Below are 20,584 nucleotides of genomic sequence, written 5' to 3' on the forward strand. Positions count from 1 at the left end.
AAATAGTCAGAAAAATAACAATGATAAATAAATTCATAGCAGCTGGAATAGCAACATGCAGAACAAGAACATTACCAACTTATGCACCAACCTAATAGGTTTTATATGCTGCTTTTCGTGTGTCCACATCATTACATTTGATAATATTTGCATTGGATATGCGAAGCTGCTCAGGTACTCAATGGGCGCTTATCAGCTCAAATTTTTATCCAGATTGAATCCTAGGAATTTAATTGAATCAACTTCTTCCATTTCTTGAATGTTGTGATCAGTCTTAATCTGCTCATATTTTGACTGTTTGATTTTGAATTTCATCATGTGAAACTTAGATAAGTTTAGATCCAAGCTGTTTAGCTGAAACCAAGTTTGTGGGTTACTAAGGGTACTGATCAAATATTTGCAGGTTTCTGAATCTTGATTTTCAACTAACACAAAAGATGAGCTGCTAAGGGAACTGCCAGGGAGCTGATATTAAATGGTAAGTCATTAACATGGAAGAGAAACTATGGATTACCCTGTGATATGGATTCAAACTGAATGTCTTTGAAACTTCCAGAGATTTTTTTCTAGTCAGAATTTTAATTAGCGCCTCTTAAAGAAATGGCAACTCTTTGGGTTCTGCTTGATAAGTAGAATTTTAGCCATTGTAGGGTGATGCCGCTAATGCCATACTTTTCAAGTTTGTAAATAAGGAATGCATAGTTTACAGAATCAAACTCCTTTGTGAGGTTGCAGAACATTTCTGCCCCCTTATTGCTCTTGTCTAATGACATAATTTTTTTCTCAGTGCAATTGTTCACTGCATCTATTGCGGCTTTTCCCTTGTCGAAAACCAAATTTATTGTTTCGAATATTGGAATATTTTGCAATGAAGCTTTGGAGTTGGGCAACATTAACTTTTTCATATACTTTAGATATGACTGGGGGAATTGCCATAGGATGATAATTTCCCATGATCTCTCCAGATTCCTCTCTCAAAAGTGGTTTTACTTTAGCTTGTTCCAGTACCTCCGAGAAACATCCTTTTGAAAATATTGTTTTATTATTTGAGCTAGTGGGTTTGCAGTTTAGTTGTGTAAGTTAGTAGACATTCCATACCAACCTGCAGAGGTTTTGTTTTTTGATGCTAGGATTGCATTTTCTATCTCCTCTGTGGAACATTTAAGAATTTTAAAGGTGTTTGGTGTTGTATTGGGGCCAAAGGGATTTTCTTTGTTGTAATAATCTGTTACATTGACATCAGGCTTTGCTATATTTGTAAAGAATTCTTTGAAGCACTTTGGTATTGGAGTTGGAGTTAGAATAGAGTTCCCTTTAATACTAATTTTGGAATATTGTGGTTATAGGCTTAAACATCTTATACATATTTAAGGACTGAACACACAACCTTCGTCTTATATTATGGTTTAAAATGAGCCTCTTATTTGATAACTGTTTTGCTGCTTCAATAACTCTTTTAAATATAATTTTACAGAGTCTAACATATTTAGTGAAATTGGCATGTTTTATATTTTAATTGTCTGTGCATTTGCCTTTTCCTTACACTGGAAATTTTAGTGCAGTGGATGATTCACTTTAATTGATTTGTTACTTTATTACTGTGGAATCTAAATGGAACTGTTTCATTAAAGGAATAAAGTTCTCATTACTTGAGTTACAATGATCAAAATGCCATTTTTCTTCATTAGCTTATTACTGAATATTAACTAGACTAGATACCTAAGATTAGATAAAATTTACATGCATATTTGTATACATAATTAGATAAAATATTGTCAGTACAAGTTACTGATTGGCCATTTTCTCTGGAAGTTTCAAAGAAAATCAATTTGAATCCACTTTTCTTTAGCAACTCAGTGAATCTTGAAGCATGGGTACTATCACTTGTTATATCAATATTAAAATCAGCAGCGAATACAATTTTTTCTCCCCAAAAGTCTTCTAGCATATTTTGGAACTTACATAAGAAGAGTTCTTTTCTTGATATCCCCGGTATTACTAAAACTGTTACTGGTAAGTCCATTATTTCCAAACAACAGCTCTCAAACCCACACTCTTCATTTTGGTAATTAAAACAGTTTCTGGTCCATACTTTACGTACTATGCAGAAGTGTACATGAGCTTCCATATGAATTGTTCCTTCTACAATAGCTACTTGCTAACCTGAAATAGTCAGTTTTGTCTAAAATGTTGATTGTGTCCTCAGACAACCAGTGCTTATTTAAATATAACTCTAATATTTGCACATTCTGACTATTTCCAATTCATCTATTTTGGAGCTTTTGTTGTTTGAACCATTGTGTAACATATCAACTTTGACTGTTACTTATCGGGTTTAGAATACTTATTTACATATAATGGTTTGGCTTTGTCTTTCTTATTTCTATACACATCTTTTCATCCCCATCATTACTTATCTGTTTCCTTTATTTTTTTATAACCTGGTAAGTATCTGTGAACATCTCACTAAATTTTTTTGAGCGTTATCTATTCTGATGTAAACCATCTTTGGCAAGACACCCTGCAGTTAAAAACTTGTTGGAATCAATGAAAACGACTCCTAATTTACTGCATTTTTCTGTAATATTATCGTTCATTCTCTGCACAAAGCTGTCACTCACTGATCTACTGTATGCAGTGCCACATATTATTATTCTGGAAGTCATGTAGAGGCTTCTAGCCATTCGAATTAAGTCCCCTCTGTGGCTTACATTTTTGCCTCTGCTGCTACTTTGAATCGAACTTGTTCCTGGATGGATAAAAACGTCTTTTGGATTCCTGTTACACTTATCTACTACTCTCTCTCTTGAATGTAGGATGTTTAAATATGTATGCAACTGGTGAGTCCTGATTCTTGGTTGAATGTCGATTTTGCAGTTAGGTATGACTATGTTTTTTTTAAATAAATGCCATCTACATTAAAGAATTATTTTCTGTCTTACTATGACAGTTCTCTTTGTCTTTATCGTATGTTACAGTGGTACACTTATACTTGTTTTCGTCCATATGTTAAATTTCTTTTTCTTCTGCAATGGCAACTGAGTTGTTCGTGAGTGGTCAACTGTATCACTCCATATATTTGCAGATGTATATTTGTAGTTACCTGCTGGTAATTAATCATTGCCAGACTCTGTGGCCGAGCGGTTGTAGGCGCTACGGTCGCAGGTTCGAATCCTGCCTCGGGCATGGGTGTGTGTGATGTCCTTAGGTTAGTTAGATTTAAGTAGTTCTAAGTTCTAGGGGACTGATGACCTCAGATGTTAAGTCCCATAGCATTTTTATAGTGAGGGCGACCATCTTCATTGCATCTTGTGTATCGTAGAACGCAGGTTTGGGTCTGTTAATGGATATGGTGGTAAGCACACCCATGATGCCTATCGTAAAAGTGTTGTTGCTTCTGCCCAGTACTGTATAAGGTCCTTCAGTGGCTGCAGTGGCTTGCACACTGTGTCGTTTCATATGAATATGTGAGTGAATCTAAAGAAAACCTCAAATATGAATAGGTGTCGTCCACTTTGTTCTCTAGTTATCACTGGCTATAAATGTCAGACGTGCAATCGTAACTCAGTGACAAGCTCTGACGCATCGACCATATCATCTGTCACATAATGCAGAAACTCCCCTGGTAGGCACAGTGTTCGTCCATACACTTATTCAAGTGCTGTAGCCTTCACGTCGCTCTTAAATGATGTATGGAGACCAAGGAGCACGATGGGTAATGTCTACATCCAACTTTGTGTAGCATGACACCGAAGGGCTGTCTTTAGTTGACAAAGCAAGCACCTACTATTCCGTTCACTACTGGATGATAAGCAGAAGTGCAAATGTGCTTAGTGCCCAACAAGCTGGCCAATGCTTTGATTAAGTGTGCCTCAACCTGACGTCCTTGAAGTGTTGTAATGCATATTGGTAGCGGGCGATCCATCTGCAAAAAACGTTTGTGCTACTGTCTCATGTGTAATGTCTTTCATAGGGAATGTTTCGGAACATCTTGAAAATTGGTCCCCGACCGTTGAGGCAGTAGCTGCAGCCTTCTGAGGCTGAAGCCAGTCCACAATGTCTGTGTGCACATGTTCAAAGTGCTGACTTGGTGGTACGAATGTACCAAGTAATTCCTTGATGTGTCGAGTGATCTTATTTTTCTGGAATGACGTGTAGAGTCTGACAAATGTCTTACAGTCGACATTAATTCCTGGCTAAATGAAACACTGTTTGACTAATTTCACCACGGCTTGAACCCTGCGACGAAGCTGGTTGTGCACTGATGCAATTGTTTGTGACGAAAATTGGTGAGGTATGAGCAGTCATGCATTTGCTCCAGATGTATCACAGCACACTCCAACATTTGTTGCTGGTACAGTCATGCACTGTAACTTAAAGCTCACTGTGTGATCCAGTAATGTGTGGAACTCATCATCGTGCTGCTGGGACTGAGTGAGAACCTCAAATCCATTGCAGTGTTTATAACTTCAATATGCGAGTGAGTGTTTGCTGGAGCGATCAACTTTCCTTTCGCAAAGACTATGTGAATTCGTAACTGACTGCTATAGTTCAAGAGTCAAAGCTTTCTTGGTGATGCTTTCTCTTGTTTCATATGAAAAGTGTGTGTCATCTGTTTATGATCCACGTGTATGGTCAAGTGATGACCTTCTAATGAGTGCTAGAACTTCATAACCACTGCATATATGATGTACAGTTCTTGATCGTAAATTGCCCATAGTTGTTACGACAGTGACAGCTTGTGACTAAAGAACACTATCGACTGCCGACTGTGTTCAACTTGTTGCTGAAGTACAGCGCCAATAGTGGTAACTGATACATCTACCACAAGTGCAAGTGGAACTTCTGTTACTGGATGAGCTAATTTTGTCGCCTCATTTACTGCTGTTTTTACAGCTTGGGAAACAGTATCTGTTTCGTTTGTCAATTGCACTCTGGTATTTGTCTTCCATGACTTTCACTCCATCTTTAGGACGTTGGGCGCTGAGTATCGATTGTACATAGACGAAAGTGGACCTCTGTTGCCCCAAAGTAAACTTTGCAGGCTTAATAGACAGGCTTTACATACATAAACGATCAAATATCTTGGTTAAATGTTGTAAATGTTCCGCTTCTGACGCAGACATAGCTAAAACGTAGACACAACAGAAATCAAGATCTCCTGTGAATTCGTATACAAAGCGTTGGAATGACTGTGTGTCATCACACAGACTGAAAGGCATTCTCACAAACGCAAAAAGACCGATGGGCGTTGTTACATCTGTCTTTTGTTTGTCTTTTGGTGCAACAGCAATTTGATATTACAATCACAGTAAGTCAATAGTATAATAGAGAATATTTTCAAACTGTGTATGTAGAAAGCAAAGTCTTCTATGTGTGACACAGGATACTGATCAAGGATGGACTTCATGTTGAGTTGGGGGTAATTGCCAGAAAGGCTCCGTATGTTATTCTTCTTCGACACTGCCTGTAATGGGGCTGTCCGACTGCTACTGGAGGCTCAACAGAAACTTCGCATCAGCATGCCACACGATTCCTGCTTCACGACTTTTAATTTTTCTGGGGTTAGATGCCTAAGACGGGCATAGACTTGTGATCCTGGTACGGTAAGGGTATGCTGTATTGTGGCAGGCTTCAGTGGTGCCAGGGTGTACGACTGTTTTGTCCATAACAGGTGTATGTGAAATATCCCCCAAAACCGTACACACTGTCGTTGGTATGACATAATGTACCTTTACTTGGGCTGATGACCATAGATGTTAAGTCCCATAGTGCTCAGAGCCATTTGAACCTTTACTTGGCTTTCCAGGTTAGTAGTGGAATCTATCAGTCGCTGATATGATATGTTGGGGACCAGTCTGAAAAAGAAGACAAATCAGCTCCTAGAATGGGCTGCGATACGTCTGCCATCATGAACTGCCTTTCGAATCTTTGATGTAATCTGAGATTAGGTGATAACGTTCCTCGCCTATATATACTGATCTTGGAATCGTTGGTGGCAAAGAGGTAATACACTCCTGGAAATGGAAAAAAGAACACATTGACACCAGTGTGTCAGACCCACCATACTTGCTCCGGACACTGCGAGAGGGCTGTACAAGCAATGATCACACGCACGGCACAGCGGACACACCAGGAACCGCGGTGTTGGCCGTCGAATGGCGCTAGCTACGCAGCATTTGTGCACCGCCGCCGTCAGTGTCAGCCAGTTTGCCGTGGCATACGGAGCTCCATCGCAGTCTTTAACACTGGTAGCATGCAGCGTGGACGTGAACCGTATGTGCAGTTGACGGACTTTGAGCGAGGGCGTATAGTGGGCATGCGGGAGACCGGGTGGACGTACCGCTGAATTGCTCAACACGTGGGGCGTGAGGTCTCCACAGTACATCGATGTTGTCGCCAGTGGTCGGCGGAAGGTGCACGTGCCCGTCGACCTGGGACCGGACCGCAGCGACGCACAGATGCACGCCAAGACCGTAGGATCCTACGCAGTGCCGTAGGGGACCGCACCGCCACTTCCCAGCAAATTACGGACACTGTTGCTCCTGGGGTATCGGCGAGGACCATTCGCAACCGTCTCCATGAAGCTGGGCTACGGTCCCGCACACCGTTAGGCCGCCTTCCGCTCACGCCCCAACATCGTGCAGACCGCCTCCAGTGGTGTCGCGATAGGCGTGAATGGAGGGACGAATGGAGACGTGTCGTCTTCAGCGATGAGAGTCGCTTCTGCCTTGGTGCCAATGATGGTCGTATGCGTGTTTGGCGCCGTGCAGGTGAGCGCCACAATCAGGACTGTATACGACCGAGGCACACAGGGCCAACACCCGGCATCATGGTGTGGGGAGCGATCTCCTACACTGGCCGTACACCACTGGTGATCATCGAGGGGACACTGAATAGTGCACGGTACATCCAAACCGTCATCGAACCCATCGTTCTACCATTCCTAGACCGGCAAGGGAACTTGCTGTTCCAACAGGACAATGCACGTCCGCATGTATCCCGTGCCACCCAACGTGCTCTAGAAGGTGTAAGTCAACTACCCTGGCCAGCAAGATCTCCGGATCTGTCCCCCATTGAGCATGTTTGGGACTGGATGAAGCGTCGTCTCACGCGGTCTGCACGTCCAGCACGAACGCTGGTCCAACTGAGGCGCCAGGTGGAAATGGCATGGCAAGCTGTTCCACAGGACTACATCCAGCATCTCTACGATCGTCTCCATGGGCGAATAGCAGCCTGCATTGCTGCGAAAGGTGGATATACACTGTATTAGTGCCGACATTGTGCATGCTCTGTTGCCTGTGTCTATGTGCCTGTGGTTCTGTCAGTGTGATCATGTGATGTATCTGACCCCAGGAATGTGTCAATAAAGTTTCCCCTTCCTGGGACAATGAATTCACGGTTTTCTTATTTTAATTTCCAGGAGTGTAGTCATTGTAGTTGGAGCATGGCAGTTGGGTCGATGGATATACTGACACTTCCGACCCCATGTCTATCAAACACTGCGTTTTCGTGTCATGGCCTTGATGAACAGGCGACGTGTACTATTGCCAGTAGATGCCAATATAGACTCTGTGTTATGCTTCCACTTGCATGCCTGCATACGTTTCTGGACGTCGTTGACGAACTTCTGGTGATAGCACCAGATATTCAATTTAGAACATGGCTGATTGCGGCTTCGCAATGAATGACCACGTAATTGCCTATTAGTGTGCGCCGTTTTTAGTGCAGAAATTTGTGTAGTCAACTCAGCTACTTGCGACTGCAGGGATGGGAGAGTCACTGCAGGCACGTTACCTTCTTGTGAAACTAATGTTGACTAACTCGTAGAGGGGTACATTTCCACAATTCTGTCTGCTGTCTTTGTTAGCGCATTCAAATCACTGGTGCAAACCATTAAAATTTTCTACTTTGCAGGATGTACCAGAGATACCAGATGTTTCAAAGTACGCCATCACTTGCTGCATTACCCCGCAGCATCTGTAGATGTCATAGAAGCTGCAATGGGTGCAACAGCCGAGTTCTTCCGTCCATGAAAAATTTTCCAATCGCTTTGCCTCTGTTTGGGATAGGCATGGCAGTAAAGCGTTTTTGACAGACACATATCGCTCGGTGATGGCGGTGCGGCGAGGACCTATTGCAGTTCCGCAGCTAAATCTTCATTTAGTGGTGCAACAACATAGCTGTATTCGATTTCATCTGACAATAGCAGTACTAACATGAACTGGCATTCGAACTGCGAAAACCATAACAACGGTTTAAATTGCCAGATTCTTAATCGTGATTTTGCTGATCCTGTTGCCTTTAGCCAGTTCTGGCAAGTCTGTCATTTCCAACGTGAAAGTAAGTACGACGCAGCTGGCGCGGAAGAATGAGCCCGTGTGTGTTGCAATGCAATATGGTGGGGCAGAACCAGCCCAGTTGTACTGATCTAATGCAGTGCAATGCGGTCACCAAATACGTAGTTATCTGTTCATAATTTGTCGTTTATTTACACATATTACATTAACATTCGCATGTATGAGTATGTTAGTTTCCCTAATACATAGAGCACAGACTACTAAAACTCGATCAATAGTCAAAACTAACACATAGAATTAAACTGAGGTGACAAAAATCGTGGGATGTCGATATGCACATATTCCGACAGCGGTAGTGTCGTGTACACAAGGTATAAAAGGGCAGTGTGATGATGAAGCTGTCATTTAAGCTCAGGTGATTCATGTGACAAGATATCTGACATGTTATTATCTCACGATGGGAATTAACAAACTTTGAAGGCAGAATGGCAGTTGGAAGGATCCTAGATGAATGGATAACTGTGACCTGGTCAGATGAACCCCCATTTCAGTTACGTTGACTGTGGTGCAGACCCCATGAAACCCTGTACCCAAGTTATCAAAAGGCACTGTACAAGTTGGTGGTGGTTCCATAATGGTATGGGTTTTGTTTATACAGAATGGACTGGGGCCTCTGGTCCAACTGAACCGATCATTGACTGGAAATTGTTATGTTCGGCTGCTTGGAGACCATTGCGGCCATTAAAGGACTTCATGCTCCCAAACAACAATGTGCCAAGTCACCAGGCGAAAACATTTCACGATTGGTTTGAAGAACGTTCTTGTAAATTCAAGAGAATGATTTGACCAGCCACATCGCTCGACATGAATCCCATCAAACATTTATGCGACATAATCGAAAGGTCAGTTCGTGCACAGAATCGTGCACTGGAAACACTTTCGCAATTATGGACGACTGTAGAAGCAACAAGGCTCAATATTTTTGCAAGGAACTTAGAACGACTTGTTCGAGTCCTTGCCATGTCGAGATGCTGAAGTACTATGCGCAAAAGGAGATCCAGTATGATTTAGGAGGTACCCCATGACTTTTGTCACCTCGATTTGTGAGTGTCATGGAATAATTATGTACACTGCCACTGAGTTTGTCATCGCATTCAACTATCATCAGAATGTTTTCCACTAACACAAAGTTTTTTATGTTCCAATGGAATAGTTTCTTGCTTTGGCAAGGACAGTCCTGATTTCAGAGCATTAATGTCATTTTGAAAACAAGAGTAATTTCGTCTTTAGAGCTTAATGTGGACGTTAACCGCGCATTTTCGTCACGTATACAGTCGAGGTATATCCATTGAAAATCGTCATTTACGGATTTCAGACACACTTTTGTACATGCATTGTGTAACCAAAAGTCGCACTTAATCCATCGAATGCCTTTCACTACAGATTTTTTACACTTCCTGCAGGAAAAACCATTTAATTTCAGCTGATTTCGCAGTGTCGTGTTTCTACAGATTCATACTGATGCCATCTTCCTAGGTTCCATCACAGAACACCAAAATTGCAGTGAATTTCAAGTTTGGGAGAATATGGTGGGATGATCTGTATTCTTGCTTTGCCAAGTACAAGTACTAGCTAACAATATTTTTAATTTGTAATCTTATGGGAGGTATGGTACTCTGGTGATAAAGTGTATTTATTTGTAAAACCCAATTTTGCAATTTCGGCCACATGTCTGTTATGAAGTGGAATTATGTTTCTGATTATGACCATCTTGTGTGCATCACACTCTTTGAATTTCATTGTAAGTATGTTGCTCTTATTCTGTTTGATTTTTGATCTCTTGGACAGAATATTTTTTTAATTTTATTTTTTTCGAATTCCATTTATCCATATTGTGATGAATCACAAGGATGTGGAGTGAGTCAGGTTTACCTTATTAAATAGATACAATAAACAACATACAATAAAGTAATGCACATTACTGAGAATATCCTAAGGTACAAAAAGAAAAGTATACTTATACACTGACCTTCATATATCAGGAAGACAAATAATGGCTACAACATTAGAAATTGAGAGTCTCAAAATATAAATACAAATGGCAATTTTGATTTACAAAAGCAATCACTGATTAATCTTCAAATACTCATCAAGAAAGTAATATGACTTACCCATAAGATATTTTCTTAATTTAGATTTAAATGCAGGTGGATCTTCAATGTGGTATTTAATGTCTGAGAGACATGAATTGAAAACTTTTTGTGGCAGAATAGTGAACACATTTTTGTGCAAAACTTGGATGTTTTAGATCCCCATGTGAATCATTTTTCGACCTTATATCATGGTGAAGGTGTGCACTATTAGATATAAAAAGAGAATGGTTATTATAGACAAAAATCATGATGGAAAATTAGTATTGAGATTTGGACGTTAACATTTGGAGCTGAAGAAACAGGATTTCGCAAGGATATCTTGGATGAACGCCACCCATGATACTAACTGTTCTCTTTTGTGCAATCAAGATTTTTTTGGCTAAAGGCCAATTACTACTCAACATTATACCATATGACATGCTGGAGTGAAAATAGCCAAAATAAGGAGCTCTGATAGCTTTCATGTCACCAACAGGGATAATTAAACATTGGGTGAAAGTTACCACACTGAGCCTTTTTTGAAGGTGTAGAATGTCCCCAGATGAATTGAACTTGCTATCAGTTACAATGACCAGGAACTTCACAAATTTACAAAGTGATATATTTTGGTTATCACAGTTCAAGTGGATTACTTCATTTTCTTGTTGGTATGCATGAAATTGGAGATAATGACTTTTCATAATTTTGCATTAATCCGTTTGACTTAAATGAATGTTAAGATGTCTACAAGTACAATATTACATTTATTTCTAGTTCACTGGTTGTCTGCCTTTCAAGCAGAACAGCAGAGTCATCAATAAAAAGAGTAAATTTGCTGTCAGTGTTTGTACAAAGTGGAATATCGTTGATGAAGATAAGAAACAGTGAAGGCCCCAAAATGGAGCCTTGTGGCATTCCACGTTTTAATATCTCCCATCCAGATGAAACAGGACAGCCATCAGTACCATCAAGTATCACCTTCTGCTTTCTATTGTGTAGATACGATCCAAACCACCTCCTGGTGCTACCAGTGATACCATAAAAAATCATCCTTCCCTATGTTTTGATCTACATAGTCAAACGCCTTTGACAAGTCACAGAAAATTCCAGCAGGAGTCAGTTTATTATTTACAGACTCAAGAATTTAATTTGTTACTGAGAAAACAACCTGCTCTGTTGATCTGTTTTTTTTCTTTTGTTTTGGAAGCCAAATTGGTTTTTGTTGAAGATGTGAGTGTTGTGGTGGTCTACAATCCTTTTATACATCAGTTTCTCTAATATTTTCGAGAAGCAACTTAGCAGCGATGTTGGATGGTAGTTGGATAAATTAGTCTTGTCACCCTTCTTAAAAGTGATTTTACTGTAGCAAACTTTAATCTCTCTTCAACAACATCTTGCTGCAAAGATTCACTGCAAATGTGGCACAGAACCTGATGTATATATCCACTAGACTGTTTTATAATTTTCGATGAAATGTTGTCAACACCTTTATTTTTAAGGCCTTGGTTATATTTTTAACTTGACAAATAGTCACTGGAGCTATACAAATTGGGCCATATAAGTTTTAGTCACCTCAGTTAAACAAATTAATGGCCATATTCAAAGAGCCCTTCCAGCTCACATGCTCACTGCAGTTAAGAAGTAATTATTAAATATGTTTGAAATTGTTACAGGGTTATGTATCACCTTGTCATTATAGCTTATCTCTATGGTATTTTCATTCAAATGTTCGTGGTGCACTCTTTGTTTATGATATTACAAGTTGGTTTCATTTTGTTCTTAAGAGTTATCAATTTTAGGCTTAATATGCAAGCTTCTGGATTTATTTATCAACCCTTTTAAAACTTTACACTACAATTGATAGTAGGATCTTTCAAAGGCGTCGTTTGATGCTCTTAATGAGGCATATAATTCTCTCTTAGTTGAGTAAGAAATTTTAATTCCTTCATTAATCCATGGTTTCCTGGAATAAACTTTTATGCCCTCACAATTCTTTTTGGAAAAGTGATTTCAGTTGTTGTTGTTGCCTTGGTCTTCAGTCTGAGACTGGTTGATGCAGCTCTCCATCCTACTCTATCCTGTGCAAGCTTCTTCATCTCCCAGTACCTGCTACAACCCACATCCATCTAAATCTGTTTAGTGTATTCATCTCTTGGTCTCCCTCTAACATTTTTATCCTCCACGCTGCCCTCCAGTACTAAATTGGTGATTCCTTGACACCTCAGAATATGTCCTACCAACCAATCCCTTCTTTTAGTCAAGTTGTGCCACAAATTTCTCGTTTCCCCAATTCTATTCAGTACCTCCTCATTAGTTACATGATCTACCCATCTAATCTTCAGCATTCTTCTGTAGCACCACATTTCGAAAGATTCTATTCTCTTCTTGTCCAAACTATTTATCGTCCATGTTTCACTTCCATACATGGCTACACTCCATACAAATACTTCCAGAAGAGACTTCCTGACACTTAAATCTACACTCAATGTTAACAAATTTCTCTTCATCAGAAACTCTTTCCTTGGCATTGCCATTCTATATTTTATATCCTCTGTACTTCAACAACCATTAATTATTTTGCTCTCCAAATAGAAAAAATCATCTACTACTTTAAGTGTCTCATTTCCTAATTTTATTCCCACAGCATTGCCTGATTTAATTCGACTACATTCAATAATCCTCGTTTTGCTTTTGTTGATATTCATCTTATATTCTCCTTTCAAGACACTGCCCATTAAATTCAACTGCTCTTCCATGTCCTTTGCTGTCTCTGACAGAATTATAATGTCATCGGCAAACCTAAAAATTTTTATTTCTTCTCCATGGATTTTAATTCCTACTCCAAATTTGGGATAGGCTACAATCCTGTCTCACTCCATTCCCAACTATTGCTTCTCTTTCAGGTCTCTCAACTCATATAACTGCGATCTGGTTTCTGTACAAATTGTAAATGGCCTTCCACTACCTGTATTTCACCCCTTCCATCTTCAGAATTTGAAAGAGAGTGTTCCAGTCAACATTGTCAAAAGCTTTCTCTAAGTATACAAACGCTAGAAACGTCAGTTTGTCTTTCTTTAATTTATCTTCTAGGGTAAGTTGTACGGTCAGTATTGCCACAAGTCTTTCAACATTTCTATGGAATCGAAACTGATCTTCCCCAACGTCCGCTTCTACCAGTTTTTCCATTCATCTGTAAAGCATTTGTGTTAGTATTTTGCAACTGTGACTTATTAAACTGATAGTTTGGTAAATTTCACACCTGTCACATTTCTTTGTGATTGGAATTATTACATTCTTCTTGAAGTGTGAAGGTATTCGCCTGTCTCATACAACTTGCTCACTGGAAGGAAAAGTTTTGTCATGGCTGGCTCTCGCAATGCTATCAGTAGCTCTAACGAAATGTTGTGCACTCCCAGGGCCTTGTTTCGACTTATGTCTTTCAGTGCTCTGTCAAACTCTTCACGCAATATCATTTCTCCCATTTCATCTTCATCTACGTCCTCTTCCATTTCCACAATATTGCCCTCAAGTACATCACCCTCGTATAGACACTCTGTACACTCCTTCCGTCTTTCTGCTTTCCCTTCTTTGCTTAGAACTGGCTTTCCATCGGAGCTCTTGATATTCATACAAGTAGTTCTCTTTTCTGCAAAGGTATCTTTAATTTTCCTGTAGGCAGTATCTATCCGACCCCTTGTGATACATGCCTCTACATCTTTATATTTGTCCTCTATCCACCCCTGCTTAGTTATTTTGCACTTCCTGTCGATCTCATTTTTGAGATGTTCGTACTCGTTTTTTGCCTGTTCCAGTTCCTTTTTGTCTGCTTCATTTACTGCGTTTTTATATTTTCTCCTTTCATCAATTAAATTCAATATCTCTTTTGTTACCCAAAGATTTCTACTAGCCCTCGTCTTTTTACCTACTTGATCCTTTGCTGCCTTCACTATTTCATCTCTCAAAGCTACCCATTCTTCTTCTAATGCATTCCTTTCTCCATATTTGTCAATTATTACCTAATGCTATCTCTTAATCTACAGCTCATAACCAACAGATTGTGGTCAGAGTCCACATCTGCGCCTGGAAATGTCTTACAATTTAAAACCTGGTTCCTAAAACTCTGTCTTACCATTTTGTAATCTATCTGAAACCTTCCAGTGTCTCCAGACCTCTTCCACATATATAACCTTCTTTCACGATTCTTAAAGCAAGTGTTAGTTATGATTAAGTTATGCTCTGTGCAAAATTCCACGAGGTGGCTTCCTCTCTCATTACTTACCCCCATTCCATATTCACTCACTACTTTTCCTTCTCTTCTTTTTCGTATTATCGAATTCCAGTCACCCATTACTATTAAATTTACGTCTCCCTTCACTACCTGAATAATTTATTTTATCTCATCAGCCATTTCATCAATCTCTTCGTCATATGCTGAGCTAGTTGGCATATAAACTTGTACTACTGTGGTAGCCATGGTTTTTGTGTCTATCTTGTCTACAATAATGTGTTCACTATGCTGTTTGTAGTAGCTTACCCTTGTTCCTATTTTTATTAAGTAATAAACCTACTCCTGCATTACCCCTATTTGATTTTGTATTTATAACCCTGTGTTCACCTGATCAGAAGTCTTGTTCCTCATGCCACTGAACTTCACTAATTCCCACTATACCTAACTTTAACCTCTCCATTTCCCTTTTTAAATTTCCTAACCGACCTGCCTGATTAAGGGATCTGACATTCCATGCTCCAATCTGTAGAATGCCAGTTTTCTTTCTCCTGATGATGATGTCTTCCTGTGTAGTTCCCACCTGGAGATCCAAATAGGGGACTATTTTACCTCTGGAATATTTTACCCAAGAGGACACCATCATAATTTAATCATACAGTAAAGCTAAATGCCCTCGGGAAAAATGAATGCAATTAAAAAATGTCAAACTTATCATTTTAATTAGTTATTCGATAGGTGTTGGATACTTTGTTACACACAGATAGATGTTGTTGACCTTACGCAGTTTGCAATCATGATCAAAAGACCATTTATGAATTGGCTAATACTTGCAATGTTTATTCTATTCTTGTCAATAAAAATACTGTCTCTAAGACTTTTATATATTTTTTGTAGCTCTTCTATGGAAGTTAACCATAACGACCAAGTTGTGAGAATTCATTAAATGCTTGAAATCAGTCTTACAGTTGTTAACAGTTAAGAAGCTGACATTAAAGACCTGTGTTAGTAGTAAGTTTCTAGTTTTGGAAAGAAATTTAGCCAAAAGAGGTTAGTCATAAAGATACAAAACTTTCCAGCTGGAACACTGTAAATTCTAATCACTATAAGGGAATGTCCTTTGCAGTATGTTCAGTATCACAGACTTCAAAAGATTGATCTGTACAGTTTTGTTTAAAAGTATGTGTGTTATCTACACTCCTGGAAATTGAAATAAGAACACCGTGAATTCATTGTTCCAGGAAGGGGAAACTTTATTGACACATTCCTGGGGTCAGATACATCACATGATCACACTGACAGAACCACAGGCACATAGACACTGGCAACAGAGCATGCACAATGTCGGCACTAGTACAGTGTATATCCACCTTTCGCAGCAATGCAGGCTGCTATTCTCCCATGGAGACGATCGTAGAGATGCTGCATGTAGTCCTGTGGAACGGCTTGCCATGCCATTTCCACCTGGCGCCTCAGTTGGACCAACGTTCGTGCTGGACGTGCAGACCGCGTGAGATGACGCTTCATCCAGTCCCAAACATGCTCAATGGGGGACAGATCCGGAGATCTTGCTGGCCAGGGTAGTTGACTTACACCTTCTAGAGCACGTTGGGTGGCACGGGATACATGCGGACGTGCATTGTCCTGTTGGAACAGCAAGTTCCCTTGCCGGTCTAGGAATGGTAGAACGATGGGTTCGATGACAGTTTGGATGTACCGTGCACTATTCAGTGTCCCCTCGACGATCACCGGTGGTGTACGGCCAGTGTAGGAGATCGCTCCCCACACCATGATGCCGGGTGTTGGCCCTGTGTGCCTAGGTCGTATGCAGTCCTGATTGTGGCGCTCACCTGCACGGCGCCAAACACGCATACGACCATCATTGGCACCAAGGCAGAAGCGACTCTCATCGCTGAAGACGACACGTCTCCATTCGTCCCTCCATTCACGCCTGTCGCGACACCACTGGAGGCGGGCTGCACGATGTTGGGGCGTGAGCGGAAGACGGCCTGACGGTGTGCGGGACCGTAGCCCAGCTTCATGGAGACGGTTGCGAATGGTCCTCGCCGATACCCCAGGAGCAACAGTGTCCCTAATTTGCTGGGAAGTGGCGGTGCGGTCCCCTACGGCACTGCGTAGGATCCTACGGTCTTGGCGTGCATCCGTGCGTCGCTGCGGTCCGGTCCCAGGTCGACGGGCACGTGCACCTTCCGCCGGCCACTGGCGACAACATCGATGTACTGTGGAGACCTCACGCCCCACGCGTTGAGCAATTCGGCGGTACGTCCAACGGGCCTCCCGCATGCCCACTATACGCCCTCGCTCAAAGTCTGTCAACTGCACATACAGTTCACGTCCACGCTGTCGCGGCATGCTACCAGTGTTAAAGACTGCGATGGAGCTCCGTATGCCACGGCAAACTGGCTGACACTGACGGCGGCGGTGCACAAATGCTGCGCAGCTAGCGCCATTCGACGGCCAACACCGCGGTTCCTGGTGTGTCCGCTGTGCCGTGCGTGTGATCATTGCTTGTACAGCCCTCTCGCAGTGTCCGGAGCAAGTATGGTGGGTCTGACACACCGGTGTCAATGTGTTCTTTTTTCCATTTCCAGGAGTGTATATGAAATACAGCACCATCTCTCTACTTGATTTGCAATAGTGAGTTGTTGAATCATACACATCAAGTGCAGCCCCTCAGTAAGATATAAAAAATGTGCATGATTTCCAAGATCCATATCACCTGTATTTACAGATAAAACAGTTAATTTATTTTTGAGGCCTCTGATAATCTGATGAAAAATAGTAAGATTGTTCTTGCCACCTTCACTGTCCTGACATTGGTCCCTTTCTACATACACACGGTATTTCTTTGTTTTACTTCAAGCTGGGTTGTTTATATTGTGGCTTATGTCTCAGTTGGAAGTTTGTCCGCTTGATGATGTTGCTATGGCCGTGAATGTGCCAACCATACAAAATCACTGATTCTCTTTGGAACTCGTCTTGTTCTCACTGATACTCATTGTGCAGTTTTTTTTTTACTTGTGCATGAAGCAGGAGAAATACTTTCAAGCTCTTGAGCCTCTTCGGATTAAGCATCATATAGCACTGGTGTTTCTGCAGATGGTGTTTGTGGTGCAATTATGTACTGTTAATCATAGCTTTTGGAGAAGATTTTACAATGCATCTACTTGCACTCATATTTGTGTCCTTGACAGCTTCATCTGGAGTGGCTTCTGCTGCACAAAGGTAAACTTTTACGGCAGAGCTAGAGTGGCTGGTACGAAAGTAGGGTCCTCAAGGTCACGACCGCTGCCTGCTGCCAGCAGGGGATACGCCTCTTGGCTTTTTTGCCATGTAGGTACCTTAAGCGGTGCGGTAGGTCAGAGCAGCTGAAAGCTCAGTCTTAGTGTGCTATATGGAGTGTTCACGTCTGATCTCAGTGTCTTACAGTCTTTAGAAAGGTGCTTTGAGATGTGTTCGGTGGTGAACAACAATGCAGGAGCAATGGCCTTCTTATTGTACTCCTCCGGTCGGTGTACATAAAGGGCGGAAAGACATTCGTAAACAATTGAAAATTATTATATCGAATGTACTCAAGCTTTATACTGATCTGGCCGACAATGAAGAAGTGTGAAATAATTTAAATTTCGCCCAAATTCTTGAAATTTCTCTAAAACCGTGTGGTGTCTCCAAGTCAACTGTAGACCATAGTAGCAAATCCGTGTCATTGGCAGAATCTCCAGACATGAATGAGTGTTTGTATTCTCCAAGAAAGGGATATGAACGTGAACGGAAATCAACAGACTTCGACTATTTTAACGAAGAGCTCTTGCTTAGAACTGTACTTGGATGTTACGACAGAGGAGAGTATGCAATGGCTAAAAAAATACAGGCTGACCTCCGTGAAAAAATTAATTACTCGGGCTCAGAGACCTCCGTTCTTCGTCATCTCTGCTTCCTTGGTTTCCGATTCAAGAAGTGCAATGATGGACAGAAATTCTTAATGGAACATAGAGACATTGCAGCAGCAAAAGCGAAGTTTTTGTGTACAATGCTCTTCTTGCATGCTGAAGCCACCAGGCTTGCAGTGTATTTGTATGAAACTTGGGTTTCACAGAACCACACAAATAAGTATATATGGCACGACTCTAAAGGAAATGACGGCTTGAAAGTGCCTACTGGTAGAGGTAGTTGATTAATCATCGCCCACGCTGGTTCATTAACCACAGGCTTCATACCAGACGCGAACTTGTTTTTCGTGGTGGGAAAAGTTCTTGCCAATCCGATAACTATTCAGAAATGAATGGAGAAGTTTTTAAGAATTGGTTTATTCGACTGTTGTCTGCGCTGGAAGAAGGCTTAATTATCGTGATGGATAACGCCAGCTACCAATTCCATTCAGGTAGAAAAGCTGCCACGTTTAAATTGGCGCAAGGCAGATATTAGATTAGATTAGATTAGATTAGATTAGATTAGATTTACTTTCATTCCAATTGATCCGTAGTGAGGAGGTCCTCCAGGATGTGGAACATGTCAGAAAAACAACAATACATGACAAATATTTACAACTAAAACAAATAAGCTAATTTACCATTCCACAGGTCCCAAGTGGAATGATCGTCATTTTTTAATGAACACTAAGAGTCATTTTACAAATACTATTGCACTGAATTTAAAATAAAAAAGTTTTTTATTTATTTATAAGGTAGTAAACATGTAATACAACTACTGTAATACTTATTTACAATGAACACATTACTGCACTGAAATGGTGCAAGAAGTTAGATTATACTTACACACACACAAGCACACACACACACACACACACAAATTTTCAGTGAACACATTACTGCACTGAAATTGTGCAGAAGTTATGTTGTACTTATATACAAATCAGTTGGTTTTACTAAGAAATTCATCAATTGAGTAGAAGGAGTTGGCCACCAATAAATCCTTTAGGCTTCTCTTAAACTGAATTTCATTGGTTGTTAAGCTTTTTATGGCTGCTGGCAAGTTATTGAAAATGTGTGTTCCTGAATAATGCACACCTTTTTGTACAAGACTAAGTGACTTTAAATCCTTGTGAAGATTATTCTTATTTCTAGTATTGATTCCATGAATTGAGCTGTTGGTTTGAAAAAGTGATATATTTTTAATGACAAATTTCATTAAGGAATAAATATATTGGGAAGCTGTAGTTAGTATCCCTAGTTCCCTAAACAGGCTTCTGCAGGATGTTCTTGAGTTCACACCACATATAATTCTTACTGCGCGTTTTTGTGCCCGGAAAACATTAGCTTGGCTTGATGAATTACCCCAGAAAATAATCCCATATGACATTATGGAATGAAAGTAAGCATAGTATGCCAGCTTTTCCATTTTTATATCCCCTATGTCTGACAAAATTCGCATTGCAAGCAGAGATTTGTTAAGACGCTTCAGCAGTTCTGTGGTGTGCTCCTACCAGTTGAATTTATTATCAAGCTGTAATCCCAAGAATTTAACACCGTCCACTTCTTCTATCTTCTTGTCATCATATGTTAGACATATACTCTTGGGACACCCCTTACAAGTTCTGAACTGCATGTAGTGTGTTTTTTCAAAGTTTAGTGACAAAGAATTGGCTAGGAACCAGTGATTAATGCCCACAAATATTTTATTGGCTGATCTTTCTAAGACTACACCTGATTTGCTATTTATTGCAATGTTTGTATCATCAGCAAACAAAACAAACTTGGCATCTGGTAATGTTACTGATGAAAGGTCATTGATATACACAAGAAAAAGTAAGGGCCCCAAAATGGAACCTTGTGGGACCCCACATGTAATTAGTTCCCAGTTGGATGATGCCTGATAGCTTGATAAATGTCTCTTTCCTAATAACACCCTTTGTTTCCTGCCAGAGATATAAGATTTGAACCATTTTG

The sequence above is a fragment of the Schistocerca cancellata genome, chromosome 7 (genome assembly GCF_023864275.1).
Source record: "Schistocerca cancellata isolate TAMUIC-IGC-003103 chromosome 7, iqSchCanc2.1, whole genome shotgun sequence".
In the NCBI taxonomy this organism is placed as follows: Eukaryota; Metazoa; Arthropoda; class Insecta; order Orthoptera; family Acrididae; genus Schistocerca; species Schistocerca cancellata.